This window comes from Salvelinus fontinalis, chromosome 11 (genome assembly GCF_029448725.1).
Source record: "Salvelinus fontinalis isolate EN_2023a chromosome 11, ASM2944872v1, whole genome shotgun sequence".
Taxonomy (NCBI): domain Eukaryota; kingdom Metazoa; phylum Chordata; class Actinopteri; order Salmoniformes; family Salmonidae; genus Salvelinus; species Salvelinus fontinalis.
In genome coordinates this window covers 41,188,971-41,213,343 of record NC_074675.1, presented here as the reverse complement: position 1 = coordinate 41,213,343, position 24,373 = coordinate 41,188,971, and the positions used below count along the sequence as shown (strand labels likewise).

Genomic DNA, 24,373 nt, shown 5'->3' with positions numbered 1-24,373 from the left:
TACAGCACTTTGAGATATCAGCTGATGTAAGAAGGGCTATATAAATAAATTTGATTTGATTTGAAGGAGACAAAGAAAGAAAGAAAGAAAGAAAGAAAGGAGGGAAAGGAACGAGGGAAAGAAAGAAAGAAAGAAAGGAGGGAAAGGGGAAAGGAAGGGAGGGAAAGAAAATAAATGAGGGAGGGAAAGAAAGAAAGGAGGGAGGGAAAGAAACAAAGGAGGGAGGGAAAGAAATTAAGGAGGGAGGGAAAGAAAGAAAGAAAAGAGGGAGGGGAAGTAAGGATTGAGGGATAGAAAGAAAGAAAGGAGGGAAAGAAAGAAAGAAGCGAGGGAAAGAAAGAAAGAAGGGAGGGAAAGAAAGAAAGAAAGAAATAAAGAAAGAAGGGAGGGAAAGGAAGAAGGGAAAGAAAGGAAGGAGGGAAAGAAAGGAGGGAGGGAAAGAAAGAAAGAAAGGAGGGAGGGATGGAAAGAAAGAAAGGAAGAAAGGGAGGGAAAGGAGGGAGGGAGGGAGAGAAAGAAAGAAAGCGCTCATTTTACAAATATATTTATGTTTTCAATAAAGATTTGAAGAGGAAATATAGTTTACATGTTGTCATCAACCCTTTGATTGTAAAACCAACCCCGCCTGTTTTGCTTCACGGTTGTTGCACACATTGTTTTTGTTGCTAAGCAACCCACCAGTCTATAGCTATAGTGGTGAACATTTTGTCTCAGTTCACTTTTCGAGTGGCTAAGTTGCACAGCCAGTGAGTGTATGGCAATAGGACACTGTGCTACTACAGCAGGTGAATATCACATCAGACACCTCTGATCCAGTGGCCCTAAATCAAATATTGATCACCTCATTCACAGGCCCAATCCCCTTGGTTACCTGTGTGTGTGTGTTCCTGACTTGGCCAGCAGGTGAATGCGAATGACGTACACACACCGCCACAGTGCGTCAGCATGGCATCCGACAGACTGACCGGACACACCTTTGTGTTTCACATGAAAGTGTGTTTGTGTGTTTTTGTGTGTATAGTATGAATTTAGTATAGTATGAATTTTAAAAATCGACAAAACACCATGGTGTCTTAAGAGCATGACTAACTAAGTATTGGCATTAACAACTCAAAGTTAAGAGACCCTTTTTAGAGAGCGAAAAAGAACAACATGTTGACCTAAAAGAAAGAGCCCTCAAATAAGGATAAAGACAGTTTCATTTGTCAACATTGCTGAGAAATAGCAGGTGGAAACTCTGTAATTCTGGGACTTTATGATGGTTGTCTACAGTACAGCCAGTGGTGTACAGTACTTAAGTAAAAAAATACTAGTCGTTTTTTTGGGTATCTGCATTTTTCTTTACTATTTATATTTGTGACTACTTTTACTTCACTACATATTGTATTTTTCTCTCCATACATTTTCCTTGACACCCAAAAGTACTTATTACACTTTGAATGCTTACCAGGACAGGAAAACAGTCAAATTCACGCACTTATGAATCGAACATCCCTGGTCATCCCTACTGCCTCTGATCTGGAGGACTCAGTAAACACAAATGCTTTGTTTGTAAATTATGTTGGAGTGTGCCCCTGGCCTTCCATAAATTAAAAAAACAAGACAATGGTGCCATCTGGTTTGCTTAATATAAGGAATTTGAAATGATTTATACAGTACTTTTACTTTTGATACTTAAGTATATTTTAAACTAAATACTTTTAGACTTTTACTCAAGTAGAATTGCACTGGGTGACTTTTACTTTTACTTGAGTCATTTTCTATTAAGGTATCTTTACTTTTACTCAAGTATGACAGTTGGGTACTTTTTCCACCACTGACTACAGCATGTGTTTGTGTGGAGCTATAGTGTTGGTGTTCAAAGGTGTGTGTGTGTGTTCAACATGAATATTGAAGAGTCCGCGTTACATAAGGCCAGGGTGAATATTTTCCTGTCAGCCTTCAGTAGAAACACTACACCTAAGACACTAGAAATTACCTGTCTCCACACGCACACACACACACACACACACACACACACACACACACACACACACACACACACACACACACACACACACACACACACACACACACACACACACACACACACACACACACACACACACACACACACACACTAGAGTTGGGCGATATTATGATAGTATCGTCTATCGTCGTTGGTGATGACATCATGATGGTGAGAGACGATGGTTTAGCAGAGCTGAGAATTCTATCAAAGCAGAGCAAAATATTGGTGCTCTCTCACCACGCACATACAGTCAGGTCCAAAATTATTGGCACCCTTGATAAAGATTAGCAAAAAAATACTGTCTAAAAGAAATAATACAAATGCTAAGCTATATTGTATTCAAAACAAAATTGGGAAATTATATTATTTTATACCAATACAATTGCTAAGAGAAATTTATTGAACAAGTACTCTTTTTATCAGACGCCAAACCCACCACTAGTGTGCACAGCCAAAGAGCTCCATTTTCATCTGACCGTAGCACCGGTTCCAATCCAAATGCCTATGGGGAACCCCTAAACGCGCAAACAAAAAGGAGGTATTTGGACATAAATGATGGACGTTTTCGAACAAAACAAACATTTATTGTGGAACTGGGATTCATGGGAGTGCATTCTGATGAAGATCATCACAGGTAAGTGAATATTTATAATACTATTTCTGGCTTCTGTTGACGCCACAACATGGCGGATATCTGTATGGCTTGTTTGGGCTCTGAGCGCTGTACTCAGATTATAGCATGGTGTGCTTTTTCCGTAAAGGGTTTTGGAAATCTGACACAGCGGTTGCATTAAGGAGAAGTTTATCTAAAGTTCCATGTGTAATACTTGTATCTTTAATGTTTATTATGAGTATTTCTGTAAATTGATGTGGCTCTCTGCAAAATCACTGGATGTTTTGGAGGCAAAACATACCTGAACATAACGTGCCAATGTAAACTAAGATTTTTTTATAGAAATATGAACTTTATCGAACAAAACATACATGTATTGTGTAACATGAAGTCCTATGAGTGTCATCTGATGAAGATCATCAAAGGTTAGTGATTAATTTTATCTCTATTTCTGCTTTTTGTGACTCCTCTCTTTGGCTGGAAAAAGGGCTGTGTTTTTCTGTGACTAGGTACTGACCTAACATAATCGTTTGGCTTTCGTCGTAAAGCCTTTTTGAAATCGGACACTGTGGCTGGATTTACAACAAGTTTATCTTTAAAATGGTGTAAAGTACTTGTATGTTTGAGGAATTTTAACCTGATGAGGACAGAGTGTGCTGTTTTCACTTTGGGGGAAAAATGTGCCCAATTTAAACGGCCTCGTACTCAATTCTTGCTCGTACAATATGCATATTATTATTACTATTGGATAGAAAACACTCTCTAGTTTCTAAAACCGTTTGAATTTTGTCTGTGAGTAAAACAGAGCTCATTTGGCAGCACACTTTCTGACCAGGAAGTGGAAAGTCTGAAAATGATGCTCCGTTCAAGGGCCTGCCTATAAATGGGCATGACACGTATGATTACACATGCACGTCATACACCTTCCCCTAGATGTCAAGAGGAAGTGAGAGAAAAAATGGATTGTTTATCTTGGTCTGAGGTGGAATTAATCCTCTTGGCACGACGAGTCACCCATTTTTTGTTTTCAGGAAGGCGCGAATTTGGACCTGGATTTGCCTTCTGAATAGCTGTCGTTATAGGCGACTACTATCTCCGGCTTTGATTTTATTTGATACATGTCACAATATCATCGTAAAGTATGTTTTTTCAATATAGTTTTATTAGATTTTTGAAATTTATTCGGGACGTTAGGCGTGTTGCGTTGTGTGCCTTTGTTCAGAAAGGAGAGCTTCGTGCCACTTGGCCAGTGCGCTTGCTAATTCAAGAGGGAAAATGGACGTTCTGAATCCAAACAACGACTGTTCTGGACAAAGGACCCCTTGTCCAACATTCTGATGGAAGATCACCAAAAGTTGGAAACATTTTATGATGCTATTTCATATATCTGTCGAACTGTGTACTAGTAGTTTTGCGCCCAGGTTTTGGCCACTCTCTCGCTATAACATAAGCCTTATGTCGTAATGAAGATATTTTTAGAATTCTAACACTGCGATTGCATTAAGAACTAATGGATCTATCATTTCCTATACAACATGTATTTTTTTGTAATGTTTATGAATAGCTATTTGGTCAGAATAGGTGAGAGTCTAATATAAATATCTGCACATTCTGGGAAAAAGAAGCTATGTTAGCATAATGGATAACCACTGATTTCAGCTCTAAATATGCACATTTTCGAACAAAACATAAGTGTATGTATAAGCTGATGTTATAGGACTGTCATCTGAGGAAGGTTTATGAAGGTTAGTGAAAATTAATATCTTTTGCTGGTTTATTCGCTAACGCTAACGTGCCTATTGCTATCGCTAACGTGCCTTGATGAATGAATGCGGTTGTGTGGTAGGCTATTTTAGTAAGCTAATATAATGCTATATTGTGTTTTCGCTGTAAAACACTTAAAAAATCTGAAATATTGGCTGGATTCACAAGATGCTTGTCTTTCATTTGCTGTACACAATGCATTTTTCAGAAATGTTTTATGATGAGTATTTAGGTATTCCACGTTGGTCTCTATAATTACTCTGGCTGCTTCGGTGCTATTTTTGACGGTAGCTGTGATGGTAGCTGCAATGTAAAACTGATTTATACTTCAAATATGCACATTTTTCGAACAAAACATAGATTTATTGTATAACATGTTATAAGACTGTCATCTGATGAAGTTGTTTCTTGGTTAGTTTGGTTGGTTCTTGGTTAGTTAGTTTGGCTTTGTGCATGCTACCTGTGCTGTGAAAAATGTCTGTCCTGCTTTGTATTTGGTGGTGAGCTAACATAAATATACGTGCTGTTTTCGCTGTAAAACATTTAAAAAATCGGACATGTTGGCTGGATTCACAAGATGTGTACCTTTCATTTGCTGTATTGGACTTGTACAATGTGATTTTCTGGATTTTTGTTTTAGATTCCGTCTCTCACAGTTGAAGTGTACCTATGATAAAAATTACAGACCTCTACATGCTTTGTAAGTAGGAAAACCTGCAAAATCGGCAGTGTATCAAATACTTCTTCTCCCCACTGTATGTTGTTGGACATTGGTCTAGTAACGATACCAGGATCATTTTACATGGTTATGGAAAAGAGAGACGGGTCATATAATAGAATATGGGAGTGAATTGTTAGACTCGGTGGAGAGATACATGTTGCAGTGTCTGAGGGTAGTGCATGCTAAATTATGCGCAAATAAACAAAAGTTGGGATACATTAAAACAAACGATTCATGATAAGGGAGTACAGTGGAAGTATCATTATCATAAACCTTTGGGTTGCTGATTATGATATTAGTATAGTGAACGCTAACAAAATGTTTTGTGTTTTTTCCCCGGGAGAATGGGGGTTTCATTATCTCTCTTTGGAATGTTTCCCGACACTATGGTTTTGGTGGGAGTAGTGAATGAGATTGAGACCGTAAACTACCAAATTAAATAACGCCTGGCCATTTTTGTTTGTTTTTACCTTAAGGTTTGCAAATACCCACACACAACACACTTGTTTTGACTATTTGTTGGTGTTTTTAAAATACTATGTTTGATTTATTGTGAGTGTTCCATTTCATTTGGGTTTAGTGAGTTTTCCATTTGTCTTCGTGCCAAGGTAACTTAAAGTGGCACACACACACATTTTCTGAAGTTTTTATTTTCTGAGTTTTAATTGAACACATTTGAATACTTTTGATAATACATGTACTGGAAACTTACTGGAAACCTGAGATACGAAATGTATGAAATGTTTGATTGTTTTTCATTAATTAGTCTAATATAGTAAGAAACACTTCTTTGCAGGGTTTGTATGACCTCTGACCTCTGTCCTGACTTTCCAGTGTGGTTTGATCTCCCTCATTGGAAAGCCATTTGGATAATGAATTTAAGGTCATTTGTAATACTGACTTGAAGGTCATTTGTAATATTGATAATTATGATGACGTTTATAGTTCTTAGCCATATTTATGATTTGGACCAATGTGAAGAAGGAGAAGGCGTTGCCTTTGACTAAGGGTAGGCTGTCTTAAGTCTATTTTACTATGACCGTATATGGGTACAATTATTTTTCTTTATGGAGTTATTAAGGGTAGTGATTATAATTCGATTATGTTATTTGAAATTATTTTGTTTTATTTTTAACCAGTAGTAGTGTTTTTTTACACATTACTCACATTGGGAGAAATGTGTCAAAATTGGGGAGGCAATAGTCCTCTGAGGTTTTGGGTTGAAGTTTACACGCCTTGAGTGATATGTGAAGAAGTTTATTGTTGTGTTATTTGTGTTGTTTGTTCTGTTCTGTTTTGATACAAATCTCACCCGGTTAGGTCTGCTGGATTGTTGGGATTACTGCTGATGGGTTATACGTCCTGATCCTGTGGCTCTGCAATGAAGTTGACAGTGTGATGGGGAGAATATGGAGGAGGATGGCGGCATTCACGCAAAACTGAAAGCGCGATCCACCGCATTTAACCATGGAAAGAGGTCTGGGAATATGTCTGAATATAAACAGTGTGGTTATTCCCTCCGTAAGGCAATCAAACAAGCGAAATGCAAGAACAGGGACAAAGTGGAGACGCAATTCAACGGCTCAGACATGAGATGTATGTGGCAGGGTCTACAGGAAATTACGGACTGCAAAAAGAAATCCAGCCACATCACGGACATCGACGTCACGCTTCCAGACAAACTAAACACCTTCTTTGCCCGCTTTGAGGATAATACACCGCCGCGGCCCGCTAACAAGGACTACAATTAGGTCCTGGACTTTCTGACAGGCCGCTCCCAGGTGGTGAAGGTAGGAAACAACATCTCCACTTCGCTGACCCTCAACACTGGGGCCCCACAAGGGTGCGTGCTCAGCCCGCTCCTGTACTCCCTGTTCACCCACAACTGCGTGGCCATGTACGCCTTTCAACTCAATCATCAAGTTTGCAGACGACACAACAGTAGTGGGCTTGATTACCAACAATGCTGAGACAGCCTACAGGGAGGAGGTGAGGGCACTTGGAGTGTGGTGTCAGGAAAACAACCTCTCACTCAATGTCAACAAAACAAAGGAGATGATCGTGGACTTCAGGAATCAGCAGAGGGAGCACCCCCCTATTCACATCGAAGGGACAGCAGTGGAGAAGGTGGAAAGTTTTAAGTTCCTCGGCTTACAAATCACAGACAAACTGAAATGGTCCACCCACACAGACAGTGTGGTGAAGAAGGCGCAACATCTCCACTTCAACCTCAGGAGGCTGAAGAAATTTGGCTTGTCACCCAAAACCCTGACAAACTTTTACAGATGCACAATCGAGAGCATCCTGTCGGGCTGTATCACAGCCTGGTACGGCAACTGCAACACCCTCAACCACAAGGCTCTCCAGAGGGTGGTGCGGTCTGCACAACACATCACCGGGGGCAAACTACCTGCTCTCCATGACACCTACAGCACCCGATGTTGCAGGAAGGCCATAAAGATCATCAAGTACATCAACCACCCGAGCAACTGTCTATTCACACTGCTACCACCCAGAAGGCGAGGTCAGTACAGGTGCATCAAAGCTGGGACCGAGAGACTGAAAAACAGCTTCCATCTCAAGGCCATCAGACTACTAAACAGCAATCACTAACTCAGAGGGGCTCTGCCTACATTGAGACCCAATCACTGGCCACTTTAATAAATGGATCACTAGTCACTTTATACAATGCCACTCTAAATAATGGCACTTTAATAATGTTTACATATCTTACATTACTCATATCACATGTATATACTGTATTTATATCATCTATTGCACCTTGTCTATGTCGCTCGGCCATCGCTCATCCATATACTTACATGTACATATTCTCATTCACCCCTTTAGATTTGTGTGTATTGGGTAGGTAGTTGTTAGGGAATTTCTAGATCACTTGTTAGATATTACTGCACTGTCGGAACTAGAAGCACAAGCATTTCGCTACACTCTCATTAACGTCTGCTAACCATGTGTGCGTAACAAATACAATTTGATTTCATATAAGCCAATTAGATTTTTTTCTCTCAATAGAATGGGTTGTTACTCTCTTTGACATGTTTAGACATTGGTATTAAGAATAATTGGTAAAAGAAATAATTTATCATATAGTCAATGCTTGTCTGGATTTCCTGAATCAAAAATCAACTGAACTAAACTGTCACGGCCTGATCTGTGTCACATGTCTTTGTGCTTGTTTCCACCCCCCTCCAGGTGTCGCCCATCTTCCCCACTATCCCCTGGGTATTTATACCTGTGTTTTCTGTCTGTCTGTTACCAGTTCGTCTTGTTTGTTCAAGCCTACCAGTGTTTTGTGTCTCAGGTCCTGCTTTTTCCAGTTTCTCTTTTCTCGTCCTCCTGGTTTTTTGACCCTTGCCTGTCCTGACCCTGTACCCGCCCGCCTGACCTCTGCCTGACCTGACCCTGCCTGCCGTCCTGTACCTTGTCCATTGTAACAACAAGGGCAGGAAAACAACAGCTCAAGGTAATATCGACCCCTGCCCCTGCCCTGCAATATCGACCCCTGCCTACCTTGAGCTGTTGTTTTCCTGCCCTTGTTGTTACAATAAACATTGTTACTTCACACAGTCTGCACTCGGGTCTTACCTTGGTACCTGATATAAACTGTTGTTCTGATCTGTCCTCTCTTGAGGTTATCATGAAAGGTGAGATCAGTCGGTGTCTTAATGCATGGAAGAGATAATTGGACCGAACAGTGTGTGTACCTCAAAACCCCCTCTATCTGGCTGAAGAAAAGAGGAAAAGGCGTTCAATATGGCCCTGTCCTTCTACCGAGAGATCTGAGTCCGAGCTGGCAACCGGTGTGCAGCATCCAATCTAAGCTTGTTCACTCTCAGGAGTGTGACAGGAGTCCACGTGGAGTGAGCATGGGGAGAGATCTGTTCCAAACTTCTCTTATGTTGCTGGTATACTGGTTGACAAATGGACAAGACATAATGGGTGGTAGAGGTGCCCGAAGGGGGGTTGGTCAACTGTGCCCAAAATTGATTTAGACTTGTCTAAAATGGTTTATTTTGGGGTATCAGGTTGATTATAGAGGTCTACACACTACATAAAATTATTGTAATTTAGATTAAGAATGCATTAGGATAATGATCTGTATTTATAATCATGATAAGAAAGTTAATACTAGAATTATAGGATAATTATACTGTATGTTAATATAAAATGTACATTCTGCCAATGTTGATGTGTGTTATATTGAGGGTTTTTGACTTTGAGCGATAGGACCAATTTAAATCACTGAGCAAAGCCATTGTAAATGTGGGTTGGATAATAAATTGGGTTTTGATTATGATTTGGAAACGGAATGATTTTTTGAGTTTAGTATGTTAATAACTATACGAGTGAAGCAATTACTGTATTATGGATTGATTGTTTTGATTGTTGTTGTGAACTAAAGATGTTGACACTATTCTCACCATTCCCTGGTGAATGGTGAGGGTGACCTCTGATCTGGAGAGTGAAACTGATCTAATCTATTTGATCTATAGACATTGCCTTATAAATAGTGGAATCATAATGCTTGTCTTGGGTCATGTTCATTAGGCACCAACAGAATACATTTTACTTAAACCAGGAGTCACTACCTGGATTTGTCCATTAATATATGCTAATTTTAGTTTCTGGGATGGAAATAATTATTTCCACCATGCTGATCCATTGGAGTGTGATAGATAAATAAAGCTTATTTTGATCAACTCCATTGTTGCAGGCACTGCATAATGCATTACATATTTGATTTTCACTGTCTATGAAGATATAGCCTTGATGTCACGTTCTGACCTTAGTTCCTTTTTTATGTCTTTATTTTAGTTTGGTCAGGGCGTGAGTTGGGGTGGGCATTCTATGTTGTTTTTCTATGTTTTGTTCTAGTCGTTATATTTCTATGTGTTTGGCCTAGTATGGTTCTCAATCAGAGGCAGGTGTCAATCGTTGTCTCTGATTTAGAATCATACTTAGGTTTGCCTGTTTTCCCACTATGGGTTGTGGGTAGTTATTTTCTGTGTAGTGTTTTTGTTTGCACCTTACAGAACTGTTCGTTTGTCGGTTTGTTGTTTTTGTTTAGTATTCATTCTTTATTAAATGATTATGAATACGTACCACACTGCACTTTGGTCCTCTTCTCCTTCCACCAACGACAACCGTTACACTTGAATCATATAAACTGTATGCATCTTTTGTATTTCTTCATGGGTTCGTGCAGGTGACTGTGTATCATGACCTCCCCAGACAAATTGGTAGAATGCTTAGAATAAGTGTTGGAGGATGAAATGGGAGACAGTGCTAAGTTTCTTGGGAGGCTGAGCCAGTGCTATAGCAGCTGGTCACGTGCAGGAACACATGCAATTAGTTATTGCTTTTATGCTTCTTGGTTTATGAAGAATGTATGCATTTTCTACATGTGAATTAAGGTTTTTAAGTTGAGAGGACTCTCAAAAAGGGGGAATATCAGAACAAAAATTACAAGATTATTTTATAATGTTGTTATTGTATCAAATGGTTGTTTTATGCAACAGAATAAAGGGTTCTTATAACTTTATTGTGTCTGTGTGAACTGAAAGTGGGGCTCTGGGAGATTTAACACTGACAGAAGATTTATGATGTCTTTGGGTGATACCGCATTCCATAGCATGAGTTAATGTTTCTGTACTGGGGTACCAGGGGGAGATGGCTCCAGTATAGAGTTGGGGGGCCAGACCCTGGTCTCTACACAATGAGGACAGTATTTACAGCAGATACTGTTCGCTGTGAATTATTAGTAACTTTGTGACCCATTTCATACATCTGTTGTTTGTAATGAACATCCAGGAGGATGGACTTTGCTATAAAATGCTGTGGCTCAAATCCGCTCGTTGAGTTCTCAGTGATCACCTCCAGGGGTGATTACCAACCAGCTCCATTAATGCAGCAATTAAATAATAAAGTGTTACTGTTTTCAAGAAATCTAAAAGTCTCTCCTTTTGATTACAATAATTCCATGACAAACCCTATACCTACTGTAAAATATGGTGGTGGATCTTTGATGTTATGGGCCTGTTTTGCTTCCACTGGTCCTGGGGCCCTTGTTAAGGTCAATGGCATCATTAACTTTACCCAGTACCAGGACATTTTAGCCAAAAACCTGGTTGCCTCTGAATTTCTATATCACAGAGGGGACACAAGACTATTATGTTGTCCAAGTGGAAAACAGGAGAGAGTAGATAGAGTGAGAGAATAAAGAGAGAAAGAGTGGAATAAATGCAGGGAAAAGGCAGGGGAAAAGGCAGGTTGTGTTCTGGCTGATGAGATGGGAGAGAAAACATCCGTAGTTCATCTGGGGTTGGCATGGCAATGCTATGTGATGCAGGCGGTGCCACAAGTGACAGCAGCATAGCCATTTCATCTGTTTGTTCCCATGACAACCCATTTGTCCATCTCCTGCCAGGCCCCATCAGCCTCTTCAGTAGCCAGTCTATCCCAGAATGCCTTTCACCACACCACCCAGAGGAGATGGACCAGAGGAGACAAAAAGAGGACAGATAAAGAGCAGCAAGGGATGGGAAGAAGAGGGGGGACTGAGGGAGGGATGGATGGATGACCACAGAGAGACGGGGAGATGGAGGGCTGGCGCCAGCTAGTATCCATGGTGACGTGTGGCGCCATGCAACGCTCCTACTGACATCATACCTGTTGCAGGGAAAAATTGTGTGTGCCTGTGTGTGTGTGTTTTTGGAACCAATTAAATAACATACTGACCCCCCTGAGCACTGAGAAGAGGAAGGGCGGGAGAGAAAGAGGGAGTAGGGGGAGAGCAAGAGAGTAGGAGGAGAGTGAGAAAGTAGGAGAGCGAGAGACAAGGGGGGAGAGCGAGAGAGTAGGAGGAGAGTGAGAGAGTAGGGGGAGAGCAAGAGAGTAGGAGGAGAGCGAGAGAGTAGGAGGAGAGTGAGAGAGTAGGAGGAGAGTGAGAGAGTAGGGGGAGAGTGAGAGAGTAGGAGGAGAGTGAGATAGTAGGGGGAGAGCGAGAGAGTAGGAGGAGAGTGAGAGAGTAGGGGGAGAGCGAGAGAGTAGGAGGAGAGTGAGAGAGTAGGGGGAGAGAGTAGGAGGAGAGTGAGAGAGTAGGGGGAGAGCGAGAGAGTAGGGGGAGAGCGAGATAAGGGGGGAGAGAGAGAGTAGGAGAGTGAGAGAGTAGGGGGAGAGCGAGAGAGAAGGGGGGAGAGAGAAAAGGGGGATGGAAGGGGAGGAGAGACAGGGGAGAGAAAGAAGTGAGAGAGAGCGGGAGAGAGAGAAGGGGAGAGAGAGAGCGAAAGGGGAGAGATCGAGAGCGAAAGTGAGAGCAAAAGGAGGAGAGAGCGCAAGAGCGAAAGTGGGAGAGACAGAGAGAGCGAAAGTGAGAGAGAGAGAGAGAGAGAGAGAGAGAGAGAGAGAGAGAGAGAGAAAGAGAAAGGGGAGCGAGAGCGAAAGGGGGAGAGAGAGAGAGCGAAAGAGGAAGAGAGAGAGAGAGCGAAATGGGGAGAGAGCGCAAGAGCGAAAGTGGGAGAGAGAGCGAAAGGGGGAGAGAGAGCGAAAGGGGGAAAGGGGGAGAGAGAGCGAAAGGGGGAGAGATGATTGTGGAGGCCAAGTCATCTCATGCAGCACTCCATCACTCTCCTTCTTGGCCAAATAGCCCTTACACAGCCTGGAGTTGTGTTGGGCCATTGTTCTGTTGAAAAATGTATGATAGTCCCACTAAGTGCAAACCAGATGGGATGGTATATCACTGCAGAATGGTGTGGTAACCATGCTGTTTAAGTGTGCCTTGAATTCTAAATAAATCAGTGACAGTGTCACCAGCCCCACACCATCACACCTCCTCCTCCATGCTTCACGGTGGGAACTACACATGCGGAGATAATCTATTCACCTACTCGGCATCTCACAAAGACACGGCGCTTGGAACCAAAAATCCAAAATCTGGACTAATCTGACCAAAGGACAGATTTCCACCTGTCTGATGTTCATTGCTTGTGATTCTTGGCCCAAGCAAGTCTCTTCTTATTGGGGACCTTTAGTAGTGGTTTCGTGGCAGCAATTCGACAATGTAGGCCTGATTCACGCAGTCTCCTCTGAACAGTTGATGTTGAGATGTGTCTGTTACTAGAACTCTGTGAAGCATTTATTTGAGCTGCAATTTCTGAGGCTGGTAACTCTAATGAACTTATCCTTTGCAGCAGATCTAACTCTGGGTCTTCGTTTCCTGTGGCGGTCCTCATGAGAGCCAGTTTCATCATAGCGCTTGATGGTTTTTGCGACTTCACTTGAAGAAACTTTCAAAGTTCTTGAAATGTTCCGCATTGATTGACATTCATGTCTTAAAGTAATGATGGACTGTCGTTTCTCTTAGCTTATATGAGCTGTTCTTGCCATAACATGGACTTAAACTTTTACCAAATGGGGCGAACTTCTGTATACCCCCTTACCTTGTCACAACACAACTGTCACAACACAACTGATACAATGTAGAAAATAGTCAAAATAAAGAAAAACCCTGAAATGAGTAGGTGTGTCCAAACTTTTGACTGGTACTGTATGTTTCCCATGCCAATAAAGCCCCTTGAATTTCAATTGAGAGAGGGGGGAGAGGAGAGATGGAGATGTGTAGAGAAAGACAGAACAGTGGGAAAGAGACTGTCACAGTGTCATTCCTCTGAGAAAAACAGCTGCAGATGGTGTGTGTGTGTGTGTCGTAGCATGATGTACCCTCTTGGGGACATGTTACATCAATAGCAGCAGGAGTGAGTGACAGCACCCTGAGGCCTGTCATCTGCCCCCCCACACACACACACACATACACACACCCCCCACACACACACTGGGCTACAGACAGATCCCTGTGACCCCCTCCTTCCAAACCCCCCAGCATGGGATCCCGACTGTTCCACCAGGAAAATATCTGCCTGTGTGTGTGTGTGTGTGTGTGTGTGTGTGTGTGTGTGTGTGTGTGTGTGTGTGTGTGTGTGTGTGTGTGTGTGTGTGTGTGTGTGTGTGTGTGTGTGTGTGTGTGTGTGTGTGTGTGTGTGAAAGAGAGTGAAAGTTTCTGACTCTCCGTGTGTGTGTGTTGTGAAGGTTAGTCCAGTGGACTCTTCTCTGAATATTTCACACACACACGCACACACAAAGTGTGCACAGAACATACTTGTGTAACCACTATTGAAATATCTCCCTCTCTTAACCTCAGTCTGGAGTGGATGGCCTCAAACTTGTCGCTTTTCATTACATCTCCAAAATGTCCTAAAATAATTAACGTAATTAAATCTGTTGTGAACTTTTTATTAGTAAAACAGTCAAATAAGACAAAATCAAACTATCAAATTATCCTAATAATGTCAAAAGAAACCCAGAGAATAGCGACCGTAACCAAACCTAGCGACCGTAACCAAACCTCTGTGGTTGAGATTTCATCCTGTATCGCTCGTAACGCAACGTAACACAGAACCCGCCTGTATATTTCAGCCTCTCCCTCCGTTTCTCTTTTTCAACCATGAGTGCCTCTCTCCATCCTCCTGCTCTTATTCTCTGGTTCAATAGTTCAACTCTGCCACCTGCTGGGATATCTATGCAATAGCAACCCTTCCACTACAGTTATCATTTATTATAGCAAGACTCCCTTTGCGATAGAATGTACTTGTAAAATGTGCCATGTAGAAGTAACATCTGATTGACTGGTGTTCAGTGTGCTCTTTAAATAGTGCTCATTTGAAGAGATGATCCATGCTGCATTGTTCTGCAAACGTCATTACCAAACGTTCTTCTCTAGATAGCCTAGGTTTGTGTAATTACCTATCTGTAGTATAGAGCTGTCGTATAGACAGAGGCCTATCACTGCAGCTCATCAACACACACACGCCTCCCAGGAGCACTAGGCTGGATCAGTGTGATGAGGGGGGAGACACTGCTACAACATTCAGCTTCATTTACCAGGAGGAAATCAATGAGCCACATCTATATCTGTGTGTGTATGTATGTGTGTGTGTATGTATGTGTGTGTGTGTGTGTGTGTGTGTGTGTGTGTGTGTGTGTGTGTGTGTGTGTGTGTGTGTGTGTGTGTGTGTGTGTGTGTGTGTGTGTGTGAGGAAGAGAGAGTGTGTGTATCCTAGAAAGAAAGTGTATGTGCGTGTATGGGTTCTTGTGAGAACGCGAGTGAAAACAGAGATTCTGCCGAGCTAGGCAGAGGTGTCTTTTGTCGCGCTAGAGTGGAGTGTTTGTGTGACAGGAACACACAATGACAGAACAAACCACCTATCTCCATCACAGAACAGAGCTGTGTGTGTGTGTGTGTGTGTGTGTGTGTGTGTGTGTGTGTGTGTGTGTGTGTGTGTGTGTGTGTGTGTGTGTGTGTGTGTGTGTGTGTGTGTGTGTGTGTGTGTGTGTGTGTGTGTGTGTTCCGTTATTGTCATTCCAGGAGAAAAGACAGAGTCTACATGGAAGATATCTGGTGTTAACTGGGAATGAAGAATTCATCAGTTGCATCGTGTCCCCGATCAAACCAGAGGGGTGTGAGGTTGAAGGGAGGCTGAGAGATAGCTATGGCTGAGTCAACACTATGCAGCCACAACACCGGGAACTAATCACTGAGATAGGAGCTGAGAAGCAAGCACGCAATGCACACATGCACACACACACCTCCCTCAACTTCTCTTGCAGTATTTCAGATGTTCAGCCTCACACAAGAAGAAAGAGAGATTGTCACAAATAATTACTGTACACACACACACACACACACACACACACACACACACACACACACACACACACACACACACACACACACACACACACACACACACACACACACACACACACACACACACACACACACACACACACACACACAGCTGCAGAAGTGAGCAGGGAAACAAATTGCAATGAGCAGGTATTAACAGTAGAGGGCCCTCCATTCACATGTAATGAGCTGGGATATGGGACTGAACTCTGACATACACAAATGAGAGTTTTCTGCTGTTTTGGTAATGTGTGTAGTGTAAACAAATGTTCCATGTCAACTGTCCTGCTCTATTAGTCCTGAGCTCATTAACATGCACAAGACACACCTGATTGTCCAAAGGCATGTACTGTATTTGAATGTCACAGATGTATCACCTGGAACAAATGTAACATGTGACACCTAATCCCTTGTAGCAGGGGTCTATGGCTGGGCGATATGGCCTAAAAATCAGATCTACATTTTTTCTAACTTATGACTCATTCACAGTATACACTGAGTGCACAAAACATTAAGAACACCGTCCTAATATTGAGTTGAACCCCTTTTGCCCTCAGAACAGCCTCAATTCGTTGGGGCATGGACTCTACACGGTGTCGAAAGCATTCCACAGGGATGCTGGCCCATGTTGACTCCAATGCTTCCCACAGTTGTGTCAAGTGGGATGGATGTCCTTTGGGTGATTGACCATTCTTGATACACACGGGAAACTGTAGAGCGTGAAAACCCCAGCAGCGTTGCAGTTCTTGACACAAACTGGTGCGCCTGGCACCTACTACAATACCCTGTTCAAAGGCACTTACATTTTTTGTCTTGCCCATTCACCTTCTAAATGGCACACATACACAATGTCTCTATTGTCTCAAGGCTTAAAAATCCTTCTTTAATCTCCTCACCTTCATCTACACTGATTGAAGTGGATTTAACAGGTGACATCAGTAAGGGATCATATCTTTCACCTGGATTCACCTGGTCAGTCTATGTCATGGAAAGATTAGTTCATAATGTTTTGTACACTCAGTGTATATCTCCATTTTTTAAATGTTTTCTCTAAACAAGCTTTGTTGCACATTTCAAGATCAATACACTGCATTTCAAAACAGTCAGCAATAAGCTAATGAATTCAGTGCTTGTGAAATTATACTGTACAAAGGCTAAATATAAGTCTTCCACAACCATAAGACTCACTCACTAATGATGTCATTATCTTTTCAAAATAGTTAAACCTGCTTTTGTTGCAACAATCACTGATCTAGTTTTCATGGCAGTCTATGAAAATTGCCTTTTTGTAAACAAATTTACCAGAACCATTCACAAGGCACATCCCCACTAATAATGACCAACTTCTTGTAGCAGGCATTATAGAAAATTAACACAGGTCTCAAACAATTTCAAGCACAAGCTCACGTGCAAGTGAATACCCAGCTAATCTTTATATTCAAGTCTAGCCAACTTGGATCCATTAGCTAGCTAACAAGGTAGAACTGTTGAACTGCTCTGCACACACCCTGTCTGTCTCCAACTGGTTCAACAATATACTGGCCTGTCCACTTTACTTAGATGTTGAAATAAAGTGGCCTACCTGGATAAGAATAAGCTTTTTTCTCAGATTGAGAAGCCAATTAATTATATAAATGCATATTTTTATGCTCATTGCACATTTATAAAACACAGACTAGACAGTTGACACATAAGTCTGTGGATAAAATGCTGCATCTGACAGAAACTGTCATTGATACTCTCAGTGTAGTAGGGTCTGCTCTCTGTACATTCTGGGAGTTGATACACAAAAAGGTTATGGTTACAAAGGTTAAGTCCTCTATTACAGTAAAATAATGTCTCAATGTCTTTCAGTGTTCATCTGACCCATTCTGTTGGACCAAACCTCAAATGCAAATAGCAAGTTTAAACTACTTGTCAGAGAGGAAGAAGTGGTCTTTCTTGTTCGTTGTTGTAAATGTCAGCAAGGGGAGGGACTTAAGTGTATGAGTGGGAAGGTGCACCCAGCACAAAAGGAGCGAAGGAAACCGACCAAAAAGACAACATGAGAACAAGCAGACAAACTCTCATAAAAACGGAATAAATAAACCTCGATTCTGGCGATACAGGCATTTCGAAATTCGCACTAAAACATACATTCAAATTAATTTGATATATCGCCCAGCCCTACAGGGGTCTTCAACCTTTTCTTGACCAGGGACCCAGGGATGAATATATTTGGTAGATAGTTTTTCATCATTTTGAATTCCCCACATTATCATTGGAAGAGGAAGTGTAAACTCTAACATAGCCTATTAGCTAGAAAGTTAACCAAAACACAGTGTGCAAAGCTGTCATCAAGGCAAAGGGTGGCTACTTTGAAGAATCTCCAAAAATATTTTGATTTGTTGAACACTTTTTTTGGTTACATGATTCCATATGTGTTATTCCATAGTTTTGATGTTTTCACTATTATTCTACAATGTAGAAAATAGTAAAATAAAGAAAAATCCTTGAATGAATAGGTGTGTCCAAACGTTTTACTGGTAGTGTAGTTTCTTTCTAGACCCCCTGCAGTACCTCCGCGGACCCCCGGTTAAACACCCCTGTAGCATTTAGACTGTTGTGGCGTCTTGTTTTGTGTCCCAGTACAAAGAGTGTCCTTGTACACAATGGAGATGCCCCTTTCAGTCACCCAAACACAAGCATAATCACTATTATCACCATCAACAGTACACAGAATTTGGTGCCACACACACACACACACACACACACACACACACACACACACACACACACACACACACACACACACACACACACACACACACACACACACACACACACACACACACACACACACACACACACACACACACACACACACACACACACACACACACACACACACACACACACACACACACACCCACCCTCAAGTGTACATGCAAACACACATGGACATTCATACACTGACTGCAAAAGCACTCCAAAACTCTTTCCTCAAATCCCTTCTTCCAATAGTCTCCAGTTGTCTTTTGTTGGAAACAATTAGGGTTGCAAACAGTCGGATCTTTCCGGTAAATTCCCAGAAATTTCCCATGGGACGTTAAGCCTGGGAATTTGAAGAATTTTGCTTAAATTCATCAAAAACGTTAGCTTATAACAGTGAACCTTTTTTGTGGGATACACATATGGCAATTATAGGTCTTGTGGCATATTTTGGTTAAACTATCCCCAATCAATTGAATTGCAACCCTCTGCATGGACAGTGCATTCTTCCATCACATGTACAGCTGAATCTCAAGATCTTGCACACTAATGAGATGCTATTGAGCCCACACTACTACACTGTCTAAGCCAAGGACTACATGGTACATTTTGATTACAATACTGGGTGTCTACAGCAAAGTGTGTTTAAATCATTTCTAACTTCTTAACAATTTCTGCTAGTTAGTTTTTGCTACCATGTGGATTTTAGCTTGCTTGAGCCTGCTAACTGAAGAGTGTTAATTCACCTGTTTCCATACATGTTTCATTTTAAAACAGTTATCTTACAAATAAGTTTTTTAATCCAACTGCTTAACCATTAATCTGTACATGGAATTATGTATATATATTTATAATTTTTTTAATAATCTTTCAAGAAAATGCCTGATGTGATGGAGACATTTCACTGCAGTTAATGTAGAAGGAAAAGCTGTGTACATTTGCAAATACTGTGCCAAATGATATGTGAAGAACACAACAAAGATGCAGAATCATCTGGCCAAGTGCATAAAGTTCGCTCAGCGCTCACAATAAGCAACCTCTACTTCTATTCGAGGTGAAAATTATGAATCAGATACCTTATCGATAGCAACATCTCATTGTCCTCCTGGAATCAGAATTTGTTTTGACTCATTGGAGGAACGTAGTCAGAGAAATGCTGATGAATGTCTTGCTTGAGCTGTGTATGCAACTGGTTCACCTCTGATGCTGACAGGCAATGTGTATTGGAAGAGATTTCTGAATGTTCTTCATCCAGCATACAACCCTCAAACCAGATATGCTTTATCTACTCATTTGCTGGATGCAGAGGTCAACAGAGTTCAAGTGACGGTCAAGCAAATCATAGAGAAAGCAGACTTCATTGCAATCATCTCAGATGGGTGATCGAATGTTCGTGTGCAAGGAATAATTAACTACATCACCTCCACCCCTCAACCAGTATTCTACAAGAGCACAGACACAAGGGACAACATACACATCGGTCTCTACATTGCAGATGAGCTGAAGGCAGTCATCAATGACCTTGGACCACAGAAGGTATTTGCACTTGTGACAGAAAATGCTCCGAGCATGAAGGCTGCTTGGTCTAAAGTGGAGGAGTCCTACCCTCACATCACACCCATTGGCTGTGCTGCTCATGCATTGAATATGCTGCTTAAGGACATCATGACACTGAAAACAATGGATACACTCTACAAGAGAGCCAAGGAAAGGGTTAGGTATGTGAAGGGTCAAGTTATAGTAGCAATCTACCTCACCAAGCAAAGTGAGAAGAATAAAAGCACCACATTGAAGCTGCCCAGCAACACCTGTTGGAGTGGTGTTGTCATCATGTTTGACTGTCTCCTGGAGGGGAAGGAGTCTCTCCAAGAAATGGCCATATCACAGTCTGCCGATATGAACAGACCCATCATGAGGATCCTCCTGGATGATGTATTTTGGGAGTGAGTGGTAAGCAGCCTGAAATTCCTGAAACCTATAGCAGTAGCCATTGCACGGATTGAGGGAGACAATGCCACCCTGTCTGATGTTCAGACTCTGCTTGCAGATGTAAGAGAAGAAATCCGTACTGCCCTGCCCACTTCACTGTTGCTCCAAGCAGAGGAAACTGCAGTTCTGAAATACATCAAAAGCATTAAGACTTCTGCCTGAAGCCCATACACACTGCAGCGTACATGTTGGACCCCAAGTATGCTGGCAAGAGCATCCTGCCTGGTGCAGAGATCAACAAGGCCTATGGTGTCATCACTATTGTGTCTCACCACCTTGGCCTGGTTGGCAGTCTGGCGAAGTACACTTCCAAGCAAGGGCTTTGGGATGGAGATGCAATATGGCAGTCGTGCCAACATATCTCATCAGCCACCTGGTGGAAGGGACTTTGTGGATCTGAGGCTCCTTCCCCTGTTGCCTCCATCATCCTCCAAATCCCACCAACATCAGCTGCATCAGAGTGAAACTGGTCCTTGTTTGGGAACACACACACCAAAGCACGCAAAAGGCTGACCAATACAAGGGTTGAAAAATTGATGGCCATCTGGGCAAATTAGGCTTTTTGAGCCTGACAACGAACCATCCTCAACAAGGTTGGAAAGTGATTGAGAAGATGAGGCCTCAGAGTGTGATGTTCAAGAGGTGGACATTGAGGAGGTCTAGGGAGAAGACATGGAAGCCTGCATCATCCCAGAAACCCTAGACCCACTCCAATTTGCATACCATCCCAACAGATCCACAGATGATGCAGTCTCTATTGCAGTCCACACTGCCCTTTCCCACCTGGACAAAAGGAACACCTATGTGAGAATGCTATTCATTGACGGCCCGTCAGGACTTCCTGATGGGCTGCCCCCAGGTGGTAAGGCTAGGTAACAACACATCCGCCACGCTGATCCTCAACACAAGGGCCCCTCAGGGGTGCGTGCTCAGCCCCCTCCTGTACTCCATGTTCACTCATGACTGCTCTGCCAGGCACGACTCCAACACCATCATTAAATTTGACAATGACACAACAGTGGTAGGCCTGATCACAGACAACAACGAGACAGCCTACAGGGAGGAGGTCAGAGACCTGGCCGTGTGGTGCCAGGACAACAACCTTTCCCTCAACGTGATCAAGACAAAGGAGATTATTGTGGACAACAGGAAAAAGAGGACCGAGCATGCCCCCATTCCCATCGACGAGGCTGCAGTGGAGCAGGTTGAGAGCGTCCACATCACCAACAATCTAACATGGTCCAAGCCCACCATAACAGTCGTTAAGCGGGCATGACAAAACCTATTCCCCCTCAGGAGACTGAAAAGATTTGGGTCCTCAGATCCTCAAAAGGTTCTACAGCTGCACCTTCGAGAGCACCCTGACTGGTGGCATCACTGCCTGGTATGGCAACTGCTCAGCCTCCAACCGCATGGCACTACAGAGGGTAGTGTGAACGGCCCAGTACATCACTGGGGCCAAGCTTCCTGCAATCCAGGACCTCTATGCCAGGCCTGTCAGAGGAAGGCCCCAAAAATTGTCAAAGACTCCAGCCACCCTAGTCATAGACTGTTCTCTCTGCTACCGCACAGCAAGCGGTAGCGGTGCGTCAAGTCTAGGTCCAAGAGGCTTCTAAACATCTTCTACCCCCAAGCCATAAGACTCCTGAACATCTAATCAAATGGCTACCCTGATTATTTGCATCCGCCCTTCTCCACACCACTGCCACTCTCTGATGTCATCTATGCATAGTCACTTTAATTAAATCTACCTACATTTACATACTACCTCAACTAACCGGTGCCCCTGCACATTGACTACCGGCACCACCCTGTATACAGTTGAAGTCGGAAATGTACATACATTTCACTCCACAAATTTCATGTTAACAAACTATAGTTTTAGCAAGTCGGTTAGGACATCTATTTTGTGCATGACACAAGTAATTTTTACAACAATTGTTTACAGACAGATTATTTCACTTATAATTCACTGTATCACTATTCCAGTGGATCAGAAGTTTACATATACTAAATTGACTGTGCCTTTAAACAGCTTGGAAAATCCCAGAAAATGATGTCATGGCTTTAGAAGGTTCTGATAGGTTAATTGACATCATTTGAGTCAATTGGAGGTGTACCTGTGGATGTATTTCAAGGCCTACCTTCAAACTCAGTGCCTCTTTGCTTGACATCATGTGAAAATCAAAAGAAATCAGCCAAGACTTCAGAAAAAAAGTGTAGACCTCCACAAGTCTGGTTCATCCTTGGGAGCAATTTACAAATGCCTGAAGGTACCACGATCATCTGTACAAACAATAGTACGCAAGTATAAACACCATGGGACCACGCAGCTGTCATACCGCTCAGGAAGGAGACACGTTCTGTCTCCTAGAGATTAACGTACTTTGGTGCGAAAAATGCAAATCAATCCCAGAACAACAGCAAAGGACCTTGTGAAGATGCTGGAGGAAACAGTTACAAAAGTATCTATATCCACAGTAAAACAAGTCCTATATCGATATAACCTGAAAGGCCGCTCAGCAAGGAAGAAGCCACTGTTCCAAAACCGCCATAAAAATGTCAGACTACGGTTTGCAACTGCACATGGGGACAAAGAGCGTACTTTTTGGAAAAATGTCCTCTGGTAATGAAATAAACATATCTGTTTGGTCATAGTGACCATCGTTATGATTGGAGGAAAAAGAGGGAAGCTTGCAAGCCGAAGAACACCATCCCAACCATGAAGCACAGGGGTGGTAGCATCATGTTGTGGGGGTGCTTTGCTGCAGGAGGGACTGGTGCACTTCACGAAATAGATGGCATCATGAGGTAGGAAAATTATGTGGATATATTGAAGCAACATCTCAAAACATCAGTCAGGAAGTTAAAGCTTGGTCGGAAATGGGTCTTCCAAATAGACATTGACCCCAAGCAAACTTCCAAAGTTGTGGCAAAATGGCTTAAGGACAACAAAGGCAAGGTATTGGAGTGGCCATCACAAAGCCCTGACGTCAATCCTATAGAAAATTTGTGGCCAGAACTGAAAAAGCGTGTGCGAGCAAGGAGGCGTACAAACCTGATTCAGTTACACCAGCTCAGTCAGGAGGAATGGGCCAACATTCACCCAACTTATTGTGGGAAGCTTGTGGAAGGCTACCCAAAACGTTTGACCCAAGTTAAACAATTTAAAGGCAACGCTACCAAATACTAATTGAGTGTATGTAAACTTCTGACCCACTAGGAATGTGATGAAAGAAATAAAAGCTGAAATAAATCATTCTCTCTACTATTATTCTGACATTTCACATTCTTACAATAAAGTGGTGATCCTAACTGACCTAAGACAGGGAATTTTAACTAGGATTAAATGTCAGCAATTGTGAAAAACTGAGTTCAAACGTTTTTAGCTAAGGTGTATGAAACTTCCAATTTCAACTGTATGTAGGGAAGATAATCAGGGAATTGATGGAGTCCAGGTGAGTCTTACGACACGCAGGTGCACGTAACGATGGTGACAGGCGTACGCCGTAATGAGGTGTATGAGGCTAAGGTGTATGTAAACTTCCGACTTCAACTGTATTTTGTTATTTTTTACTGAGGTTCTTTAATTACTTGTTACTTTTATCTCTTATTCTTATCCGTATTTTTTGAAACTGCACTGTTGGTTAGGGGCTCGTAAGTAAGTATTTCACTGTAAGGTCTACATCTGTTGTATTCGGCGCATGTGACTAATAAAATTTGATTTGATTTTGGTTTGATTTGATTTGAGAGGAAGACAAC

The 24,373-nt window shown here is 42.2% G+C and overlaps 1 protein-coding gene across 7 annotated transcripts in view; it reads right to left on the bottom strand.

The window, feature by feature from the left end:
• Positions 1-24,373, bottom strand: part of LOC129866085 (chloride channel protein 2-like) — a 249,482-nt gene that overhangs the window by 116,709 nt on the left and 108,400 nt on the right. The window lies entirely within an intron of this gene.